Genomic DNA, 8,481 nt, shown 5'->3' with positions numbered 1-8,481 from the left:
TCCTAGATTTTTTGACCCGTACAATGTATTTTTGGCTATTGCTATAAATGTACTTGTGCTACTTAAGACTGATTTTGTGGTCCAGGATCACAAATGCACTTTATACATAATGTTGAATTCAATGTTTTACATTTACAGGTAATTATGAAATAGTGTTCTACCTATTTATCCATTTTACATGTAAACTACAAATTCATCATTACAAAAATGACAAAAATACATGGCATACAAGTTTCAATCTGACATTAAAGTCATCTTAGTTTATTATAAATGTATGTAATTTATGTAAATAATAAAAAATAAGTACAAAGAGTAATGTATTTACAACCTCCATGTAACTTTTGAACATAAATTTTTGTCAGATTAACAAAAGATCTCATTTGTAAGCATTCGTTAATCCAATAATTCAACACAAAGTAACAATGAACAGTGTATTTCTTACATAATTTATTAATCTCTGTTAATGTTAGTTAATAAAAATACAATTATTCATCATTAGTGTCACATAATTTAGTGTCATAAGGCATATTGTGTCAAACGTTTTGATAAATCTTGTAGGTCTAGAAGAATTTAATGGGGAATGTCATGTTATAATCTTCCCTGTCTGCGGACATAATATTGCTCAGTTTTTTGTTGGTTTATTTAGTCTATCTTGCAACATTTAGGTGAAGGTTCAGATGATATGCATGCTGTCATTTAAAGCTGCACTGTGTGACTGTGGCCCTCTAGCGGATAAAAACAAACTGCATGAGTGATTCCTGCGGAAGAACAATGTTTTGGTCGTGCTTCGGTTCTGCAGGGCGGATAAATGCGGTTCGACAACCGGTGTACACACACACTTATTATCACAACGAATAGACAAGAAGATTATAATTTTTGTATCTTTTTGCAACCGTAATTCACTGGAGGTTTACAGTTGTGAATGATCCATGGATCCTTGGATCAATGCCTAAAACTTTTGCCACATCTGCCATTTTAATCATGATACAAACATTTTCTGCTGATTTGAGAAATTTACTGTCCATATTTTTTTTTCCTGGCCACGAAACTGTTTTGCAGTTGCTGCTACTATATCAACTAAACATATTTAATAAAAAAGAATAATAATAAATAAATAAATTGGAAATTAGAACCAAACACTGCATTTTAGTCATGATACAAACAAAGATGCTACACTCAGTTTTTTTTTTCAAAGCAAAACGTTAAAGACAATATTAAACGTTAAAGACCATGTTATCATTTTTTAATTATACATATAAATTCGTTTTTCCCCCACATCAATTTACACTCCATACACCATAATAATGACAAAGCAAAAACCAGATTTGCAAATTTTACAAATTCATTAAAAATAAAAACACTGAAATAAGTAGATTGCATAAGTATTCATACCCTTAACTCAGTACATAGTTGAAGCACCTTTACAGCCTCAAGTCTTTTTGGGTCTGATGTGACAAGCTTTGCACATCTGCATTTGGCAATTATCTGCCATTCTTTGCCTCACCTTTTCACCTCTCAAGCTCTGTCAGCTTGGATGGGGGCTGGCAGACATTTTCTAGAGTCCTAGTTGTTCCAATCGTCTTCCATTATGGAGAATGCTTCTGTGAACCTTCAATGCAGCAGATTGTTTTCTGAACTCTTCCCTAGATCATTGCCTTAACGCAAGTCTGTCTCTGAGCTCTATCATACTTTTATGAATACCCTAATTGCAACTGCATTAAAAATATTTTGACACGAAAATTCAAATTTCTCTCAAATTCATATTAATCTATTAGTCTGCATTTCATGAACATCTGATCTATGAAATTTTATTCTTCTCAAATTTGAAAATGAATCTTTTATTTATCACTCCTGAAACTTTTCTGCTTGTACAAGGTATATGGCATTTTAGTTTAGATAGATAGATAGATAGATTGAGGAAGCCTGATGTACATCCTTTACATTTATTTATACAGCGACTTATAACTTCTATTTTGTCTGGACAGCAATTTCATATTTGCATCTAATTTAAATGAAAACCTGATGTCCCCACCTAAAATTAACAAAGCATCACAAATACAAATAGGTCAAACTGTATCCAAGTTTTTACAATTGGTGTGAAAAAGTGTTGGCCCCCTTCCTGTTTTTATTTATTATTTTTTTGCATGTTTGTCATACTTTAATGTTTCAGATCATCAAACATCAAACAATTTCAGTTTCTCTAGCCATACCCAGGCCTGATTACTGTGGTTCGCAATCAAGAAATCCCTTAAATAGGACCTGCCTCACAAAGTGAAGTACAGTAGACCAAAAGATCCTCAAAAGCTACACATCATGTTGAGATCCACATAAATTCAGGAACAAATGAGAAAGAAAGTAATTGAGATCTATCAGTCTGGAAAAAGTTATAAAGCCATTTCTAAAGCTTTGGGACTCCAGCGAACCACATTGAGAGCCATTATCCACAAATGGAGAAAACATGGAGCAGTGGTGAACCTTCCTAGGAGTGGCCACCTGACCAAAATTACCCCAAGAGCGCAGCGACAACTCAAAAAGAGGTCACTAAAGACCCCACAACAACATCTAAAGAACTGCAGGCCTCTCTTGCCTCAGTTAAGGTCAGTGTTCATGACTCCAAATAAGAAAGAGACTGGGCAAAAATGGCCTGCATGGCAGAGTCCCAAGACGAAAACTGCTGCTGAGCAAAAAGAACATAAAGGCTCGTCTCAGTTTTACCAGAAAACATCTTGAAGATCCCCAAGACTTTTGGGAAAATACTCTGTGGACTGACGAGACAAAAGTTGAAACTTTTTGAAAACAGCATTTCAGAAAAACAACATCATACCAACAGTAAAATATGGTGGTGGTAGTGTGATGGTCTGGGGCTGTTTTGCTGTTTCTGGACCTGGAAGACTTGCTGTGATCAATGGAACCATGAATTCTGCTGTCTACCAAAACATCCTGAAGGACAATGTCCGGCCATCTGTTGGTGACCTCAAGCTGAAGCGAACTTGGGTTCTGCAGCAGGACAATGATCCAAAACACACCAGCAAATCCATCTCTGAATGGCTGAATAAAAACAAAGTGAAGACTTTGGAGTGGCCTAGTCAAAGTCCTGACCTGAATCCTCTTGAGATGCTGTGGCATGAAAAGGCGGTTCATGCTCCAAAAACCCTCCAATGTGACTGAATTACAACAATTCTGCCAAGATGAGTGGGTCAAATTCCTGCACAGCGCTGTAACAGACTCATTTCAAGTTATCGCAAACACTTGATTGCATTTGTTGCTGCAAACACTTTTTCACACAGGGCCATGTGGATTTTATTTTCCCTTCATAATAAGAAAACTTCATTCAAAAACTGCATGTTGTGTTATCTTTGATTAATATTTTAATCTGTTTGATGATCTGAAACATTAAAGTGTGACAAACATGCAAAAAAAAAAAAAAAAAAAAAATCAGGAAGGGGGCCAACACTTTTTCACACCACTGTGTATGTGGCAAACAAAAAATGTCTGAATTAGAAGCAAAACATCAAATGACATTTACTTTAAAAGATGATGGCACACCTTTCAACCAAAACATTTCCCAAAAGAAGTTTATTACATCTGAAATGATACAAAAATAGACTCAAAACGAAGATAAAAAGCACCAGTCTGTTTATAGTGTCCATGTTCACAACGTGATAAACTACACCTTGGGTTACTCAGCTGTATATAATCTGTTATACATATTATAAACGAGTCATGTGTAATGTGGGTTCTGTATTCTGGTTCTGTTCAAGTTATACAGTGTTTGACACGTGAACGTGATGACAAAATGTTGGATATAATTCTGCGTTGTGTCACTCCTCTGTTTCAGATCTTCCTGGACTGAGGAGTTCAGCGGTGATGGCAGGACTGCAGCAGGAGGCACAAAGAGCTCTGCAGATGCTCATTCTCTCCCATCCTCACCCCAGAGATCAACGCACATTCATGGACATGCTGTTTATGGCCAGCGCTCTGCAGATAGAGGCCCAAAGCCTGGTGAAAGAACTGTTTTTCAGACCCATTGCTGGCCAGATGGATCTCCATGCACTCCTCTATGAGATGATTGTCAAAAAATAGTGTCACTGAGTTAGTATTTTTGAACTTTCAGTTGCATCATCCCTAAGTCACTGTGTTTTTTGAAAGTCAGTTGTAAATAAAATCTTGAAGAGTTGTTGGAGCTTGTTTTTAGCCTACGTTCAACCTTACCTAAGCCAATTGTATTAAGGCTTCAAAATGTATGAAAGCTATGTTCAGTTGTGAATATTACTGTTGAGGTCAAAAGTTTACATACACCTTGCAGAATCTGCAAAATGGTCATTATTTTCACTAAAAATAAGAGGGATCATACAAAATGCATGTTATTTTTTTATTTAGTACTGACTTGAATAAGATATTTCACATAAAAGATGTTTATATAGTCCACAAGAGAAAATAATAGCTGAATTTATAAAAGTGGCCCTGTTCAAAAGTTTACATACATTCTTAATACTGTGTTCTCACCTGAATGATCCTCAGCTTTTCTTTTCTTTTTTAGTAATAGTTGCACATGAGTCCATTATTTCTCATGAACAGTTAAAACTGCCTGCTGTTCTTCAGAAAAAATCCTTCAGGTCCCACAAATGTGCTGGTTTTCCAGCATTTCTGTGTATTTGAACCCTTTCCAACAATGACTGTATGATTTTGAGATCCATCTTTTCACACTTTTCAAACATTGGCAGATTATTTTGCTTGTTTCAAGCAAAAACACATTTAATTTTGACTATTTTTTTTCTGAAAACAAGAAAATTATTTCTACTCGTTTAGAAAATCCTTGATTTAAGAATTTTTAAATATTCTGGCTGGAAACAAGACAAACAATCCAAGTAAGAAAAACATTTTTTACAGTGCTGTCCGGTGGCCAGGCCTTAATTTTGCAAATTCTTGTATTGCATTAGTATTGCAACTTTCTCATGGGCATTTAATAATTTTTGACTTTTCAGTCAGGGTTAAATCTCTTTTTTTTTTTGGCTCATTTTATCTGTTAAAGAAAACGTGCATATTAATTGTGCACACCTGAGTATAAGAAGTTTTTCACTTTCAGTCTTCATGGACACTTATATATAATTAAATACAAAATTAATAGTTAAGATTGATGTGGTTAGGAATTGGTAAAATGTGCTTGGAAAAAAAAGATAATAATGATGAACACAATGTATTGGTCTCCACCTATTGGTCATTCCCTGTGAAGCAATAGTTTTAAAGGTAAAACATCTTGATGGATTTGTTTCTTACAAACAAGCAGCTCTTTTATTGTGATGTTTTTATTAGCCGTTTGGACTCTCTTTCTGACGGCACCCATTCACTGCAGAGGATGCAAGGCTACATTTCTCCAAGTCCATTGTAATCCATGCACATCTTGGATGGCCTGAGAGTGAGTAGGCTTCATTTTCATATTTTTTGTGAACTACTCCTTTAAAAGTCATGTTTTCCCCCCCAACAAAACTTGACAGTTGTATTATGATTCCTCTCTGTTTAGCACTGATATGAAGGCAGTGTTGTTATTCCCCATCCGTGGCAAGAGCTTGTCAAACCTGTTGCGTTTGTTTGCTGTTGTCAGACCTCTGTTTTATATGAGCAGACATATAAAATCAAATCTTCAGACTTGCAGAACTGCACAAACAAACCTTAATTCAACTAATACAACATTCCCAATATTTATATCCACACAATTTTCCTCAGCTACATGTTCAAATACACTTGAGAGCATTATACGTCTCAGTGTTTAACCTCAGGAATGCCAAGCTTGAGTTTCGACGCCATCCAAAACAAAGTGGAGTAGATGAATCATACACCTGATGATTCATAGAGACATCCTGGATGTAGGAACATTTGACAAACACACAAATTGCCCTGCATTCCCTGCCAGACTGCAAAACCCCCTGAGGAGGCTTCATTAAACAAAGGTGGATTGTTGTTAAACTGATAGAGCAGTGGCAGTAAATACACTTGGGAGGAAACAAGTCCAAGCCAATGAGAGTATTATGCTTAATCACATCTAGACTTATTTGACAGATGGAATCAGACTGATTTATAAATGATTGACTTTTAACATAGAACATGATTAAATTACAACCACATAAGCACTACTGAGGTCTATACAGACAGATCCATAACCCACGGATTGGAGAGGGCTGTGTAAGGTCATGTTGCTGTTGTTTATGGATTGGTGGATGTAGGTTAAGTGTTGAGAAGTGAATGGGTTGTGGTGAAGTGCTATAAACACTGTTCAGGTCTGTACAGGTTAGATTTATAGGCTACCTATGGTTAGAGCACATATCAAGTGACAATAAATGTCAAAAACACGAGTTACACTGTTAAAAATAAAAGTTCCAAAAGGGGTTTTCACAGTCTTAGCGTAGAAGAACCTTGCAGTGAATAGTTCTAAAAAGAACAATTTGTAACATTGTATAGAACTTCCATGGGTGTTAAATGCTCCTTATTGAACAATATATGCCAATAAAGTATGGAAGTATGGAAGACTCAATAATAATTCATGCAAAAGACACAATCCACACATGCGTATCCTAGTTCACATGCACGAAACCCAAGTCACGTGCACAAAATTTTTATATATAAAAGTCAAAAGTTTGGACACACTTGACTTTTTTTTGTGTCAAATATTAATTCTAAAAAAATAAAAAAAAATAAAAAAAAAATAAAATACAATATATTTTTTTTTAATTTGATTTGATCTTCAAATACAAATTGTGCCAAGAAATGATTCCCAGTTAAGTTAAGAATTTTGTTTTTCTAATGTTTTTCTTAAAAACAAACTGAGAATCATTCCTTGGCACAATTTGTATTTAATTTTTTTTCCATGCACGTGAATTGAGATTTTTTGCATGAATCATTAATGAGTCTAATCCACCTCTATAATATAGAAGCTTTTTTGTAGTGTAGTATGAAACCAGCCATAATGGAGAAAATCTCAACTCTTAATATCATAATGCTTTTGCAAATAATACAACCTCTTTATGCTTGATACATTTTTAGATAAACACTTTATAAATCACATACAGTTGCAGGCAAAATCCACAGCAGTTTTTTTTTTGTCTTGTTTGTCCTGAACAGTGAAACTGCCTGCTGTTCTTCAGAAAAAAAAATTCTTCAGGTCCCAGAAATTCTTCATTTTTGTGTATTTGAACCTTTTTCCAGCAATGACTATATATGATTTTGAGATCCATCTTTTCACACTGAGCACAACTGAAGGACTCATATGAACTATTACAGAAGGTTTAAACACTCACTGATGCTCCAGAAGGAAACACAATGCATTAAAAGCAGGGGGTAAAAACTTTTGAACAGAATGAGAAAATTGTTCTTATTTTGTATAAATATCGTTTTTTCCCCATTTAGTACTCCCCTTCAGAAGCTACAGAAGATACTTGCATGTTTCCCAGAAGACAAAATAAACAATTTACCCTGATCTTCAAAGTCAAAAAGTTTTCGCCCCCAACTCTTAATGCATCGTTCGTCCTTCCGAAGCATCTCAAAATCATACAGTCATTGTTGGAAAGAGTTCAAATACACAAAAATGCTTGAGAAACAAAGATTTTGTAGGACCTGAAGGGTTTTTCTGAAGAACAACAAGCAGTTTAACTGTTCAGGACAAACAAGGGACTCATGAACAACTATTGCTAAACAAAAAAACACAGCTGTGGATCATTCAGGTAACAACACAGTATTAAAAATCAAGTGTATGTACAATTTTGAACAGGGTCATTTTTGTAAACTTGTCAACTATATGTAAACATCTTTTATGTGAAATAATATCGCATTCAGGTCAGTACTAAATAGTGATCCCTCTTAGTTTGATGAAACAATTAAAATTTAGCAGTTTCTCCAAGGTGTACTGTATGTAAACTTTTGATTTCAGCTGTAAGATGGATGATGTATGAAAACAACTCATCTGACACCCTGGCTGATACTGAGTGCAAAACATTTTTCCATATATCATTACTGTAAATGCCTGCAGCAATACAAATCCATTTGATCACAGACAGTGTGTTCATAAGTGTTCAAGTATGACACTTTCACTGCATTTAACCTTAAGGCAGAAACTGAAAGTCTAATGAAATAAAAAAAAGTGTCAAATGTGATACAAAGGATCGGTTTCGAGTGTTTGTTGAACCATATATTCCTCTACCCTTTCTCCTTAAGCAAATATCACTTTCTGCTAAAATTTCCTGGTACTCCCTGGAGGTTTGATGGTTTCGATATATAAAAAGCATGTTGTAAAGCATCTTAACCCAAGCGGTTACAAAATGAATGTGGCATTGTGTCGTATGAATCATCATTTAAACACGGTTTGGCACCATTTCCTGCCTCACCTGTGCTGCAGTATGCATGACGGATACATTTTTTTTTTATTTGCATACTTTAGATGCATTAGAGTAGAGTGTGAATGTTAGAGTACAACTGGCTGAACTCTAATGA

Source organism: Garra rufa, chromosome 17 (assembly GCF_049309525.1).
Source record: "Garra rufa chromosome 17, GarRuf1.0, whole genome shotgun sequence".
NCBI lineage: Eukaryota > Metazoa > Chordata > Actinopteri > Cypriniformes > Cyprinidae > Garra > Garra rufa.
Note: the sequence above shows the minus strand (reverse complement) of the source record.